The 15957-nt window shown below is 40.3% G+C and overlaps 1 protein-coding gene across 13 annotated transcripts in view; it reads right to left on the bottom strand.

Moving 5' to 3' along the window:
• NRXN3 (neurexin 3) overlaps window positions 1-15957 on the bottom strand; it is a 1766916-nt gene that overhangs the window by 541294 nt on the left and 1209665 nt on the right. The gene's annotated exons all lie outside the window — the stretch shown is intronic.

Genomic DNA, 15957 nt, shown 5'->3' on the forward strand with positions numbered 1-15957 from the left:
GTGTAACTAGGAAGGAATGGTACCAGCTCTTGCGTGCCTTCCGCTGAGCACACAAGGGGAGAAGCAGTGCCTGGAATGTTTGTGTGTGTGTGTTCACACATGTGTATGTGTGTAGGAAAGGAGTATTGTTACACAAAGGGCTGGATAAAGGATTAGAAAGAATCCTCTTTCTGCTGTGACCCAGAAACTTCTCAGGTTTTATGAACTGAAAATGTTTGAAAATATCCATCTATTTTTTAATATGTTTTTTATGGCAATGCATTTCTAATGTTTTGCGAAAACAAAACTTACTGGATATTAATGGTCTAATCCCTTTTATTTAATACATTTTTAGTCTTACTGATACTGTGTGTTTTTAAAACGCAATGTTTACCAGTGGATGTGAAATTTCTAAAATGTTCTATTTTATATAGTGTATTTCCTTGAAGAAACCTCATCACAAGTCATTTCATGGAAAGAGGCTTCTATTATTTATGGTGCATCTCATTAACGCTTTACTTGCATCTTTCAAATTTCCTTCTGAGCCGAAACATTTGACTTTTATGAGGGCACTAAAAGAACAAGAATGGGCCACTTTCATTTGGGGTCTGAAAACATCATAATCTTACAATTTATTCAAGCTGAATGTTGACAAAAGCTATTTTAGCTGTTTATAGAAATGATCAGGGAGCCGGCACATCCTGAAAAGTCTCTTTAAAATGTGTCAGCTTTGCCCATTGTCTTATCGAGTTGATGACCCGATCCACCCCCTAATTACAAGCTTGTGCTCCGCACAACATGAGGAATGGAGGATTCCGAGAAGCAAGTCGGTCACGTCAAGGTCACTCTGAGCAAAAGGAGTGAAATTGACTGAAGACCCCAGATCGTAAGATGAAATGGTGAGCAAAGAGAGTTGCCCGCTGATAGCCAAGCGTCAATCACAAGTACGTGTAGTAACTAAATTAGCAAACGCGCACAAGCATATAGTGACATATCTGGCCGATAGCTGGGATCTGATAAATGGCTGTTGTTGTTTTGCTAAGTTGTGTCCGACTCTTTGCGACCCCATGGACTGCTGCATGCCAGGCCTCCCTGCCCATCAGCAACTATTGGAGTTTACTCAAACTCAAGCCCATTGAGTCGGCGAGGCCATCCAACCGTCTCATCCTCTGTCGTCCCCTTCTCCTCCCACCTTCAACCTTTCCCAGCATCAGGGTCTTTTCTAAGACCATTCACCTGACCTTACTCTTTGCATCAGGTGGCTTCAGCACCAGTCCTTCCAACGAACATTCAGGGTAAATGATAGCTTGCATCACTATGTTTACTAACAACAGCAATATTTCATCTTTTGTTGGATAGCACAGTGGGCCTCCAGTACTAAGATGAGTTAAAACATTGCTTCTCAGTTTTTATTTACAAGACATGATGCAACTTATTTAAAGCGTTCCTTCTTAAACTACAAAAGCAAAACAAAAAATAATAACAAAAAAGTCTGTCTGATAGGATTGTTCTGAATATAAAGCTGTTAATGAAGACAGGGAATGAAGGGAAACAGGAAGAAAAAGAGGTAGAGAGAGGCCAAAACATCCCTTCCCGTTAAAAGCACCTGATAAATGTCCACTATACCTAAAATAGAAGGAGACAATAAACAGAATTTTCAATATTCACATGTTTTTTCTATTGGAATGAAGCAAAAAACAAAAAATAACTTGAGAGCTATCAATTGTTCCAAGTAATAAGCCTATATTAAAAACTGACCAAAAACATTTACCCTTTGAGGAACTCTTTTTCCAAAAAACAAATACACGCACACACACACACACACACAAAACAAAAAACAAACAAACAAGCTTTTCTTTTGCATTGGTTATCAGGGGAGGAGATTTTTAGAACTTATTTTTAAATTAATTAAGTCAGTATTGAGATACTGATGTGAGCATAAATATTATATCACCTTCCCTGGAGGAGGAAGTAGCAACCCACTCTAGTATTCTTGTCTGGCGATTCCATGGACAGAGTAATCTGGCAGGCTATAGTCCATAGGGTCACAAAGAATTGGACATGACAGTAGTGACTTAGCACAGTACAGCAGCATTATATAACCTAGTCACTAAAATGGGCTTCCCCATGGCTCAGCAAGTGAAGAGTTTGCCTGCAATGCAAGAGAGACAAGAGATGTGGGTTCCTGGGTCAGGAAGATCCCCTGGAGAAAGAAATGGCAACCCACTCCAGTATTCTTCCCTGGAGGATCCCATGGACAGAGGAGTGTGGCAGGCTACCATCCAAAGGGTTAAAAAGAGTCCAACACAACTGAGTGACCAAGGGCACTCATGTGCACACACACACACACACACACACACACACTAGAAATAACTACCTTTTATTTACCACTTACCATCAATCAACACCGTTAAATGCTTTACAAGCATTCTCTCAATTATTTATCATAATGATCTTTCTAAGGCAGGTCATGCTATCCCCATTTCATAGATTGGAGGGAAGAAAAACAAGGTTATTGATAATGTTGGAAGGTGAGTAAATAATTTGCTCCAAGAGGTGGTATAGAGAGTACTATGTAGGTTAAAGATACAGACTCTAGAATCAAACTGAGTTCAAATCTTGATCCTCTGATTTTGAGAAAATTGCATACTCTTCTCTCTGGTCCTTAGTTATGCTTTCTGTAAAATGGGGAAAAGAATAGTGCCCACCCCTCAGGATTGTTTTTAAGTTTAAATTCAGTTCCATGCAAAGCACTTGGAAGAATTCACGGTACATAGTCAGTCCCTGGTATATCTCAGCTGTCATTATTGGTCTAGCTCTGAAATCTTTACTTCTTTTTAAGTTTTTCTCCAAAGGACACATTGCCAGGCCATTGTATAGCTAAGTAAAGGGACTAGGATTCCGTTAACAACATGAGCTTCAAGAATCCATATAATGCGTCCACCCACTTTATCTCAATTGATTCCTAATTCTGCCCAAGGCTGTGCAACTATTAAGAGAAAAAAAAAGCTATACGCGAGCCCTGGCACTGCAGGCTCAAGATGCTATGATCTTTCTTCTAGTAAAAGAAAGAATTCTGGGATTTATTCTTTGGCTCAGTGCAATAACATAACACGAAATAACTGGATGAAGGAGTGTAACGTTTAGTTACACATCCAGATGTCTCAGCCAGCGTGAGAACAAACATCTGGCTGATGAACTGGATATTGCATTTTTTTTTTCCACCATGACATTGGGCAATGTGTCAAATATGATTGATGTAAAACAGAAGAAAGGAAAGCATACAGAAGGAGCTGTTAACAAGAAAAATACTCTACTAAATAAAAGATGGCATGGACTTTGCTATCATCACCTGCACCAGCAATTTATTTGTAACCAACATCAATAGCCCTATTGGGGAATACAATCTCCCTTAACTTGTTCTACCATGCTGACACCTCTAACTCAGAAATGTAATTTAAAATAAAGATTCATGGAGCTAATATCCTTCTTGTTTCAGACTATTAAAGTGTCTATTGTTCTCGCAGCTTGGAGGGGGGTAAAAGGCCTATTCATAAATGAGCACATGGATGACAGACTGCTGGATATAAATATTGCCCAGCTTTTAGGGAGATACCAATGCCTGTAGAATACAAAGCGAAAATATACACTCTGAATAAAATGCCTTATGACATAAAAGCTATCATGATGGGTGCTTTTGCTATAACCCTAGACGTACAGCGATTTTCCTGGGGAAATAATAATAGAACTGATCACACCAATGATTATCATGTTATTATAGCTAGAGCTGGTGAGCACTTTCTTGCCCTGTTCCAGGTATTTTCCTGCTGCAGCTGCTGCTAAGTTGCTTCAGTCGTGTCCGACTCTGTGCGACCCCATAGATGGCAGCCCACCAGGCTCCTACATCCCTGGGATTCTCCAGGCAAGAACACTGGAGTGGGTTACCATTTCCTTCTGCAATGCATGAAAGTGAAAAGTGAAAGTGAAGTCTCTCAGTCGTGTCCGACTCTTAGTGACCCCATGGACTGCAGCCTACCAGGCCCCTCCGCCCATGGGATTTTCCAGGCAAGAGTACTGGAGTGGGGTGCCATTGCCTTCTCCGAGGTATTTTCCTAGGTATGTACAACATCAACCCTATGAGGCAGTATTCTTAGTAGCCTCATTTTGCCAATCAGGAAACTGAGGTTGAGAACTATTATGTGACCTGACCATTTTCTCATGTTTATCACGACTTTGTATTCCAATTTCCAACTTATGCAGCCAAGGGCCAAGTACACACATAGACTGAAAAGGAGTTACACTGAATGTTAAAGAATCTTAGAATTTTAAGCCTGCAGGGGATCTTTAGAGAGTAGTTAATCCAACCCTGACATTTAGAGATGATAAAACCAAGCCTTATGAGGTCATGATTTGTCTAAGATCATACATTTTGCCAGAATGAGACTCAGGGAGTCCCTTCATGAGTATCATACCAACACATTATTTCATAGTCGTCCAGTGAAATGCAAACGTCTTTCCCCAAGTGAAGAGATCCACCATAACTCATCATTACATTGTCAACCAGTAGTTAGACAGACCAGGCAGGATATGATGGAGAAGTCTGATGACTGAGAGGTTGTTAGGGAAGGCAGCAGGGGCAATGTGTTGAGAATATCAGTCTGTTAGTCCGCTTTGGGTTGGAGTCTTGACTCCAGCATTTATTGCTATATAACACTGGGTGAGTAACTTAACCTCCTTGCCTCAGTTTCTTCTTCTGTAAATTGAAACCAATAATATCATTAATGTCAAAAAGCTGATGTGGGTATAGGCTGCACACAACTTAGAAAGAGTTGCATGCAGCATACGGTGACTTTTAAGTGCTCAATGAATGCTAACCCTCATCACTGCTCCTAGGGAGAAAGGCACAGGGGGAGTTCTAGGCAACCAGAGGACTTCAAGAAAGGTCTAAGATTGATGAGATTCACAGGACCAAAGAAAGGTGCCCCTGATCTGTCAGCATGTGATTCAAGGTTAGCCCTGATTATAAATTCTATTACTATACTCCTTTATCAATAATGGACCAATTTAAAATTCAGAGGAACCAAGGAAATGGGTTTCAATTGTGATTACCAAAAAAACCAAAAACAAAACGCACACCCTTTCCATCAGCAGGCATCAGAGACTGGTCTGTGCTATGCCCCACAGGTACACAAGCTGAGGTATGCAGAGTAGGCAGTGTATGGACTTCAACATAAAATGACAAGCCTGATGGATCTCCTCTGGTCCAAATGCAAGCGAGTCTGGGATAAATCTCTACGGTAGGTTTTCCTTTTGCCATTTTATAATTCAAACACCAGAGTCCCGCAGTACAACAGATGCTATTTGACTGAATTCCCCATAAATTGCTGTTCCTCACTCTTGGGTTACTTAACATTCAGAATCAGGTTTATCAAGGCTTGTGCCTTGGTCTCATCACTCCAAAAAAAGAAGGGTTCCTTTTTAAAAGATATATATGGAAATCAATTCTGCCAATCAGCATGCACTTGAATCTTTGATTATAAAATGCTTTGATATAACTCTGCTTGGTTTCTAAATTTCTTTGGATCCTAGCTTCCAAAGTTCAGTGAAAACAGTTAACACAACTCTTGTAAATTTTAGTATCCTGGCATTTGCGGAAGCTTCCATATCATTGAATGTGAAATATTAGTCATAATTTATGGGCTGTATTAGTTTGCAGGGCTATCATCACAAAGTAACAGAAAATCAGTGCCTGAAACAACAGAAATGTATTGTCTTACAGTTCTAGAGGCCAGAAGTCCAAAAACAAGGGGTGGATAGGGTTGATTTCTTCTGAGGTCTATGTACTCCGGGCATCTCTCCTTGGTTTGTAGATGGCTGTCATCTTCCTGTGCCTCTATATGCACATCTGTCTTTTCTCTATGCACAGTGCAGTTCGGTTGCTCAGACTCCAAGTCCTAAATGTAGACTGTAAATAATGTGGTTGTTGTTCAATCAATCAGTCATGTCCGGCTCTTTGCGACCCCATGGACTCCAGCACACCAGGATTCCCTGTCCTTCAACATCTCCCAGAGCTTGCTCAAAGTCATGTCCATTGATTGAGTTGATGATGCCATCCAACCATCTCATCCTCTGTCGTCCCCTTCTCCTCCTGCCTTCAAACTTTCCCAGCATCGGGGTCTTTTCCAATGAGTCAGTTCTTTGCATCAGGGGGCCAAAGTATTGGAGTTTCAGCTTCAGCCGGACTTCAGTCCTTCCAATGAATATTCAGGACCGATTTCCTTTAGGATGGACTGGTTTGATCTCCTTGCAGTCCAAGGGACTCTGAAGCGTCTTCTCCAGCACCACAGTTCAAAAGCATCAATTCTTTGGCGCTCAGCTTTCTTTATGGTCCAACTCTCACATCCATACTTGACTACTGGAAAAACCATAGCTTCGACTAGACAGATCTTTGTTGTTAAAGTAACGTCTCTGTTTTTTTAATATGCTGTCTAGGTTGTTAACAGCTTTTCTTCCAAGGAACACATCTGTATCCAAATTTCTTCTTATAAGGACACCAGTCCTACTGGATTCGGTTCTACCCTAGTGACCTCATTTTAACTTGATTATCTCTATAAAGACCTTACTTTCAAATAAGGTCACATTGTGAATGACTATAATAGGACTTCAGCATATGAATTTTGCTGGGGTGAGGGACATAATTCAACCTATAACAAGAACCTTCAGAATAAGAGACTGAAAAGTATGTGTATTCCTTTCTTTCCACTTCATTTTTTTCTCCCTAAGGTCCAGCCTGCCTTCTGGAAACAGGTCCATTCCTGAACCACTCCAGTGGCGTTTCACTATGTGGTATTCATTGAAATTCTGTCTATAATAATGTGGATTATTGTTTTATGATTCAGGGCCTCACTTTTACATACTTTTGAAAACATGATCCTTTCATCATGTCCTGTCTGATATAGGTATCTCTAAACTACTGGGGAAATTGCAGCACAGAAGTTAAATCCTGGCACAAGGTAAGTGTTGAAAAGTGTGTTAAGAAAATTTACCTGTGTGCTGTGTTCTCAGATATCCATAAAGCAATTTAGTCCCTTCACTTTTCATGGCAATCTGTGCTAATTTAGATAATGATAACTAATGATTTGCCACATCAAAAGATGGAAATAAATCCATACATTGACCTTATTGATCAACCATTTTCAATTAAATTAAAAGCAGCATTAATCAATTCCATCAGGGTAGCAATAGGAGAAAGAACATTTTTTCCTAAGGTTGTTTGATAAGGGAGTGGAGAAATCACCTTTTGAAATGTGATGTAAAATATAGTGGACCTGGGCACAAAAAAAACTATAGTAATTGATAATACAGAAGTCTAAGCAATTCAGTGCATTTCCTTGGCACAAACCTGAAAATTACAATCGTTTCCCAGTGCTACAATAATCCTGGCACATCTCCATACTGCGGTAATTGCCCTACTCTAAGTGATAAATTAAGAAGATTAACTATTGAACTAACTACCAAAAATGTACCCAATTTAATAAATTCCAGCTCTCTATTATCAATTCTTTATCCAAATTAAAATAAAATACCTATCTGCGTTTTAACTGGTAATAAAACATTAGGGGAAACTAAAAAATTAAACATTTGTCACCGAGTTGAATAAGAGTCACCTAATAATTATGAAGCCAAGACAGCATTTTCTCATGGATGGGTGATTCCAATATACTAGAATGATCTTGCAGTTCTGTTGACAATTATGGAAATACTGCAATGAATCCCCTCTCGGCAGGATGCTGGCATTTGAAGGATTAATGGAACAAGGAATCACAAAGGTTATGTAAAGCTTAAAAGGCCAGGAAGGAGAAAAACCTAATTAGAAAATTATATAGAAAGGTTTAATTCAAACTATATGCTCAGAAATGGACTAGGACCTGGGTGAGTCAAATTTTATCGTCATTTCACTCCCAAGTTATTTGTGAATGGTCTTAAAGGGCTCAAGAATGCCTTTGACATATTTCTAAACCTTCCTGGGGTGGATGTGATATTTTTAGCAAGTATGAATCAAGACTTGCAACCCTTTGTTCACCATCTCTTCCTATCAGCATTTCTGTGTCAACATCAAGGAGGTTTCAAGTGCTACTGAAAAGGGAAATGTTGCCTCATTCTAAAAAACGTTTCAGATAATTGCTGAAAACCCAAGGAAAGTGACACTGAATAATCACTTTATCATGCAGCTTAATGAGGTCTCTTCTGAAACTCGATCAAATTAATACTTTGTTAAGACATGAAGTACTATTTCTTTCTCTTTTCTATTTAATTTTTAAAACTTCTCGAAATTAATTTTTAAAAAATACTCAGAAACTTTAAAAATATTTGCAAGTGGTTTGGAGTTCTTTTTTAATTCCAAAGAAATGTATCCTTATTTTTCTGATCAGAGTATAGGTAAAGGTTGTGGAAAAAATCATGGACATCATCACTTTCCCTCTCAGAATCTATTAAAATGTTATTTAACCTCAAGATGCTTATTCCAACTGGTGCAACTCCTCAAAATAATGACTAAATAATCCAGGTCTGAAGGCATTCACATTTGTCTAAAGTCCTATGGTATTTTCAGTATGCATACTTAAATGGCAACCCACTCCAGTACTCTTGCCTAGAAAATTCCATGGATGGAGGAGCCTGGTGGGCCCATGGGGTTGCAAAGTGTCAGACACGACTGAGCGACTTCACTTCACTATTGTATATGAGGTTTAATATTAAAACATTGGGGGTTGGGTGATAAGCAAGTCATACAGAAATACAGAACTCATAGTCTGGGCTTTCCAATGATGCTGGGGAAGACAGATGAGATCCACATAAATGAGTTAAATAGGATGTTTTTAGACAGGGTAGTCAAGCAAAACTTCTTCACTGAAGTGATACAGAAGTGAAATCTGAATGGTGAGAAGAAACTATCCACCCAAACATATAGGAAAAACACATTTCACACAGAAACAACAGCAAGTTCTATGTCACCTTAGAAGAACAGGAAGGTTAATGTGGTCAGGGTGTAGTGATTCCAAGCGGCAGAGTGGAGTACACGGGGTCTGAGATTTGGGCTTCTCAAAGATCATGTGAAGACTTCCAAGCAGCAAGAAAGGAATTTGGATTTTTGCTTTAAGTGCGTTTGGGCATCACTGGACTTTTGTGGGGTAGGGGAGGGGCAGTTAAGGAAGGGTTGTATGATGTGCTTACATTTTAAGGATAATTCTGGCTGTGTTTCTGTACAAAGAATAAATTGATGTGAGCCAAGGAATGGAAGCAGGGAGATCAGTTAGGGGGTATAGTTGTTGTCGAGGTAAGAAATAATACTGGCTTACAGGGGTTGATGAGGCAGAAGCAGTGAGTTGTCAAACTTGAGACTTATTTTAAAGGCAGAATAGATGAATCTTGCCGATGGATAATATTAAAAGTCTAATTCCTATTAGTCTTGTCTTTTTTCAAAACCCTAGCATAACTGCTCTGAGGACAGGAGTGAAGTCGCATGGTTCTTATTACACAACCTGGTGCCAAGGACAGAGTTGATATGGAAAAAACACCAATATTTTCCCCTAATTTTCCTAAGGCTAGTCATTTAAGCGGTGTGTACTCCCTTACTATCAAAGTGGTGTGTGTGTGTGTGTTAAGTTCACTTCAGTCATGCCCAACTCTTTACGACCCCGTGGACCGTAGCCCACCAGGTTCTTCTGTCCAGGGGATTCTCCAGGCAAAAATACTGGAGTGTGTAGCCATGCCCTCCTCCAGGGGATCTTTCCAACGCAGGGATTGAAACAGCGTCTCTTAATGTCTCCTGCATTGGCAGGTGGGTACTTTACCACTAGCGCCACCTGGGAAGCCCATCAAAGTGGGGTATATTTCCATATTTACCATTTGAATCTGGATATTTCCAGAAATATTTGAAACATGAAAGGGAGCTCAATCTCTACCAAGCAAATCACATAAATTTACTTTTTAATGTTCAGACTTTTTCCTTTCTTCAAATGCCACTAAGAATACCAGGAAAAGATTTCACCAGTAATATTTTGGGTAGTCTGAAGATGAAACAGGGTAATTTAATAAAAACAGCAAAAATGCAGTTAAAATGGAAATATTTTCTTGTCTTTTTGCAAGTAGAGGATTTTTTCTTAATTATGAAAACCTACTGGGTGAAACCCAATGAGATCTACTGTATAGAGATTATATTCAGAATAAGATATAATCAAATGACTTATTTCCTCTATAATATATGTCTCCATGACATTTCCCTCTGAGCTGTAAAAGTCTTAGCCTGGGTTGAGTTCTGGAACTAAGGTGACTTACATGTTCTATAAGTTCCTTTCAACTATTTTGTCAAAGATTTCCGTGATACACTTTGTGTCACAAAAAGTTCTATTCTCTAACTTTGATTAAGGGGGATATTTCAGTTTCAAATGAAAAACTTCCCAGAGGTTTTTGAATCATAGCTTACTTTCCAATCTGAATATATTTCTTATTTTTACCCTATCTAAAGAAGTTGATTAATCTGGCAACAGAAAAGTCAACGTATGCTTGTTTTCACTAGCTTCAGACTTGTTTTCGTGGCATAGAGTTTAATGTAAGACTCAAATAACTATAAGAAAAAAATTAGCCTATTATTTTAGTTCTTTCATATATAAAATTCATGGTAATTTTTTTTTTAATTATGGGAATTGAATAGCGTTGGGAAATGTTCTACTTTTCCTATGTAACAATAGACAAAAGGGGTTTGGCAGAAACACGCATTGACACATAAATATAATATGAGGGTCATGTTCACCACACAGAAGTCCAGAGGCTCACTGAAGGAAGAATAAGTCTGGCTTTTCTATCACTTACCCCAGCTAGGTACTCTCTCTATTAACCAGGAATCCTGCATAATAGCATCAGCAGAGCCACAACCCCAGAGATTTCATTTATGGGCTTTTGATTCCAGAGCCTACACCTGGAGAACAGAGATAACAAATACCTGCCTCATGGTGTTGACATAAGGTCTTGACAGTATTGTGGATGAACCACCAAATGGAGTGGGCACTCAGGGAGAGCTGGGCTATTGGACATTTAATCTCCCTGATTTCCATCTGGGGTCCATGAGGTTGGAGGGAAGCTTCCCTAGCTCCAGGGACACAGCACATGCTTCAACTAGCTCAGCGATACCACTGGCCAAAGTGATATTTTCAGGACATCATCTGAGACATCTAAAACATCTAAGAATGTTTTCCTGAGATACATGGGGCAAAGATTGTCTTTTTTCTCTAACTTGAGAAAAAGGAGAAAGCAGATAGCTCGAGAGTTGCCAATCACCATCTGAAAACCATGTGAGCATCTAGCCTTGATATAAAGTCAGTATCTGAAAAGGCAGAGAAGAAAAAGAGAAAGAAACAACTCCTTGAGTGACATTTTTGTATCCTGGATCAAGACTCACCTGAAGTAAGTGAGATCAATGGTCTTTTCTGTTGCAAGTGTCAGCGACTGGGCTTTATTGACTAGGACAATTTCAATCAGATTTGCTGTGGTTTTTAAAACTGCTGGAAAATGTGTTCAGGGCATGAAACTGCTCCCCACTTACACCAGGACCACCATCTCCAGATAACCATTGATTTGATTCCTGGACCAGAGGCAGAGTTTCTCTTTAGCTTAAGTAAGAATATGTGCTAGCTCTAAACCTAGAGCCTTTTGAACTCTAGGTTCTAAATCTAGGCTGTAAATAATGTGATCCCATGGACTGTAGCACACCAGGCTTCCCTGTCCTTCAACATCTCTCAGTGCTTCTCAAACTCATGTTCATTGAGTCGGGGATGCCATCCAACCATCTCAACTTCTGTCATCCCCTTCTGCCCCTGCCTTCAATCTTTCCCAGCATCAGGGTCTTCGCCAATGAGTCAGCTCTTCTCATCAGGTAGCCAAAGTATTGGAACTTCAGCCTCGGCATGAGTCCCCCCAATGAATATTCAGGACTGATTTCTTTTAGGATTGACTGGTTGGATCTCCTTGCAGTCCAAGGGACTCTCAAGAGTCTTTTCCAACACCACAGTGCAAAAACATCAATTCTTCAGTGCTCAGCCATCTTTATGGTCCAACTCTCACATCCATACATGACTACTGGAAAAACCACAGCTTTGACTAGATGGACTTTTGTTGGTAAAGTAACGTCTCTGCTTTTTATATGCTGTGTAGGTTTGTCAGCTCGTCTTCCAAGAGCAAGCGTCTTTTAATTTCATGGCTGCAGTCACCATCCAGAGTGATGTTGGAACCCAAGAAAATAAAATCTGTCACTGCTTCTGCTTTTTCCTCATTTATTTGCCATGAATTGGTGCGACTGGATGCCATGATCTTAGTTTTCTGAATGTTGAGTTTTAAGCCAGCTTTTTCACTCTCCTCTTTCACCCTCATCAAGAGGCTCTTTAGTTCCTACTCGCTTTCTGCCATAGGGATAATAAATAATGTGGAGCCCCATTAAATATTGGTATCCACATTTTCATTGTCATTCTAATCAGCAACCTTGTGTCTTATTTTCGAGCTTAGCGATGCCTTACACTTTGTTACAGCATCGTCCTTTTTGGCTCGTTTTGTTTTAAGCCTAGGGGTCTGCTGGGATCTGCCACACAGGCTGATGGTGCCTAATGAGACTTCCTTAGATAAGACTGACTGCAAAGCAACCCTTCAGTGTGTGACAGCAGAAAACTGACCTCACTCCCACACATTCCTGTAGACCTGAAGCCATCAGAGTGGTTATAAACAGTTATGAAACCCCTTCTCTCCTGGCAACAACTAACCTCATCCCCTGAATTTGAACTGCAAATGGTTTTAGACGTTTGCCAGTTCAACTTCCCTGTTTAAGAACTTCACATAAAGCAGTGCCCCACAAGCTTTAACACACATACAAATCCCCCGCAGAGCTTTCCAAAGTGCAAATTCTGACTCAGTGGGTCTGAAGTGGAGCCCAAGATGTTGCATTTCTCCCAGGTTCCCATGCCTGCAGGGCACACTCTGAGTAGTAGGATTTGTAGTATGAGGTAGTACAGTTTGCCTTCCCCTCACTGATGCTCATTAAGAACTTGGACTTCCTGTTACAGTTGGTGGAGATTTCCCTGGGTGCTATCTGAGCAGTGGATAGCCCCATGCCTTATCTGTAAATGCTAAGAATATAGTTACAGTACAAAAATGCAATGCAGGAGACCCTGGTTCGATTCCTGGATTGAGAAAATCCCCTGGAGAAGGGACAGGCTACTCACTCCAGTATTCTTGGGCTTCCCTGGTGGCTCAGACAGTAAAAAATCCACCTGCAATGTGGGAGACCTGGTTTTGATTCCTGGGTTGGGAAGATCCCCTGGAGGCAGGCATGGCAACCCACTCCAGTATTCTTGCCTAGAGAATCCCCACAGACAGAGGAGCCTGGCAGGCTACAGTCCATGGGGTCGAAAAGAGTTGGACACAACTGAGCAACTAAGAACAGCACAGCACAAGGCATGCATCCATAATGACCAGTCTTAAAGGGCCTAGGAGCCAACAACTGTATGTAGGAGGCAACAGATTCAGAAAAGAGGCCCTCCCGGCTGAATACAACCAGGGTCCAAAGACCTTGCAGTCCCTTGCCCAGAGATCTACACTGTAATCCAGAAAATCATGTCTAATTAACCCTCTTAAATTACATTAGCACAATTCTATTTTCATCTATTTTCTCTGCATTCATTATATTTCACTTTTACACAATACAACTTTGAAACTTCTGATATAAAATGCTAAAAACAACAGGCTTATTTATCAATGATGAGGACATTGAGAGGGCTAAGGCAACTGCCAACATATAAGAATATAGTTGATTAGAGAATAAAGAACATTTCACTAAGGATTATACTTTTAAAAATTAAGTAATGTCAAACACCCTATTTTATGTAGCATCTTTCTGTTTTCTCAAAACACTTTATTAACTGGCCTAACCTTCATTTCTCATAACACCTGAGTGAGGTTAGAACCTACTACCAATGTTGTCAAATATTACAAATCTAATTTTATCTTTAAACACACACACAGTACTCTATTATTAGGAAGGAAAAGAGGCACGCTATGCTTTTCTCTTACCCCTCACCTCCAAAAACTGTCTGTGTCTGTCTGTCTTTCTCTCTCTCACACACACACACAGATTCAGAGGTAAACCAGGAGGCTGCAATATGTCAAACCTGATCCTTTTCATACTGCAGCTGTGATTCACAGTCAAAATAACACAAGCAGTACAACTCAGCTATCCTGTGAAAATAACTTCTCTCAAAGCAGGCTCTATGAAAACATTTCAGAGAGAATTTCACATACTTCCTTCAAACAGCAGTTTTTAATGGTTCATAGGACAGGTCACACATAAAAAGGAATGAGAACATCATTTAATAACACTGCTAATTATATATACACTTTACATATATCATCACAAGAATTTAATCTGCAGAAATTTAATCTGCACAACAATCTTTCCAGATGACACTAGAGATTAAAAAAAAAAAAAAATGACAGCTTCCTTCAAAGTCACAGCATTATCTAAGAGGCAGTAATGAGACCCAAATGCAGGTCTGACTGATTCACACTCTGAGTTCCCCAAAGCTTTGCCTATTTAACCACTAGATCAGTGTTTCTCAAATTTCAAATTTTCAACGTGCAAACGGATCCCCTAGGGAGTTTGTTAAGAAGAAGATTCTGATTCAGAATATCTGATGAGGGGTCTGAGAGTCTGAGTTTCTAACAAGCTTCCAATCAATGTTGATATTGGTGGTCCAGAGACCGTATTTTGAATAGCAAGACACTTTGACAGTGCTTCTTAAAGTGTGGTCCCTGGGCTGACAGAATCAGTGTCACCTGGGACCTTATCAGAGGTGCAAATTCTCAGGCCCCCCTGAGCTTACTTCAGAGCAGGATCCCGGCAGTCTGTGACTAAACAAGCCCCTTGCAGACCCCGATGGTTTGAGAACCAAATGATGAATATCCAACATTTCCACAGATGTAAGCAATCTAACTCTATCCAGTCTGGCAGGATTTGTGGCTGAGTACACATAATTCCTTCTTGTTTTTCTAGGTCATACTTTCTGATTTACCTGAAAATTTTCACCACTACTGCTGCTGCTAAGTCACTTCAGTCGTGTCCAACTCTGTGTGACCCCATAGACAGAAGCCCTCCAGGCTCCCCCGTCCCTGGAATTCTCCAGGCAAGAACACTGGAGTGGGTTGCCATTTCCTTCTCCAATGTGTGAAAGTGAAAAGTGAAAGTGAAGTCGCTCAGTCGTGTCCGACCCTTAGAGACCCCACGGACTGCAGCCCACCAGGCTCCTCCATCCATGGGATTTTCTAGGCAAGAGTACTGGAGTGGCTTGCCATTGTCTTCTCCGATTTTCACCACAGCTTTGGTTAAAAAGTAGCCTGGCCAGAGAAAAGCTCTGAATGTGAAGGTGACCTTGGCCCACTGCATTACGGTGGGATGTCACTACAGTCTGCGGTGTGTGAGCCCCCACAGAAGTCATGGCAGGGATGCAGACACTCACCTCATCCAAACTGGGTGGGGATCTTTCTTTCTCAAAGCAGTCTTTCCACCGCGTGCCCAAACCATTTTTCCCTATTTCACTATGCTTTGCCAAACAAAGACTTAGTCTCACACTCTCCTTCTAAACAGTGGCTAAGAAAGAAGCCTTTTTCCTTAATCTGAGAAGAAACATGTCACATAATTAACCATCACGAAAAGATAGTTATCTTAGATCTCCAGGTGGGATGAGCAGAGGAAAATTACAGTGCTTGGAAGGCTCAGATAAATGGAAATGAGAGATTTTAATTGGATTAACTTAAATGAAAATAAACAATCTTCAGCCAACACATTTGTGATAATAGTGATAATATAATTGTGCCTGCTGCATGCTAAGTCGATTCAGTCATGTTCAACTCTTTGCGACCCCATGGACTGTAGCCCGCCAG

Source organism: Moschus berezovskii, chromosome 9 (genome assembly GCF_049115385.1).
Source record: "Moschus berezovskii isolate FMDL1 chromosome 9, NW_MosBer_1.0, whole genome shotgun sequence".
Lineage (NCBI taxonomy): Eukaryota > Metazoa > Chordata > Mammalia > Artiodactyla > Moschidae > Moschus > Moschus berezovskii.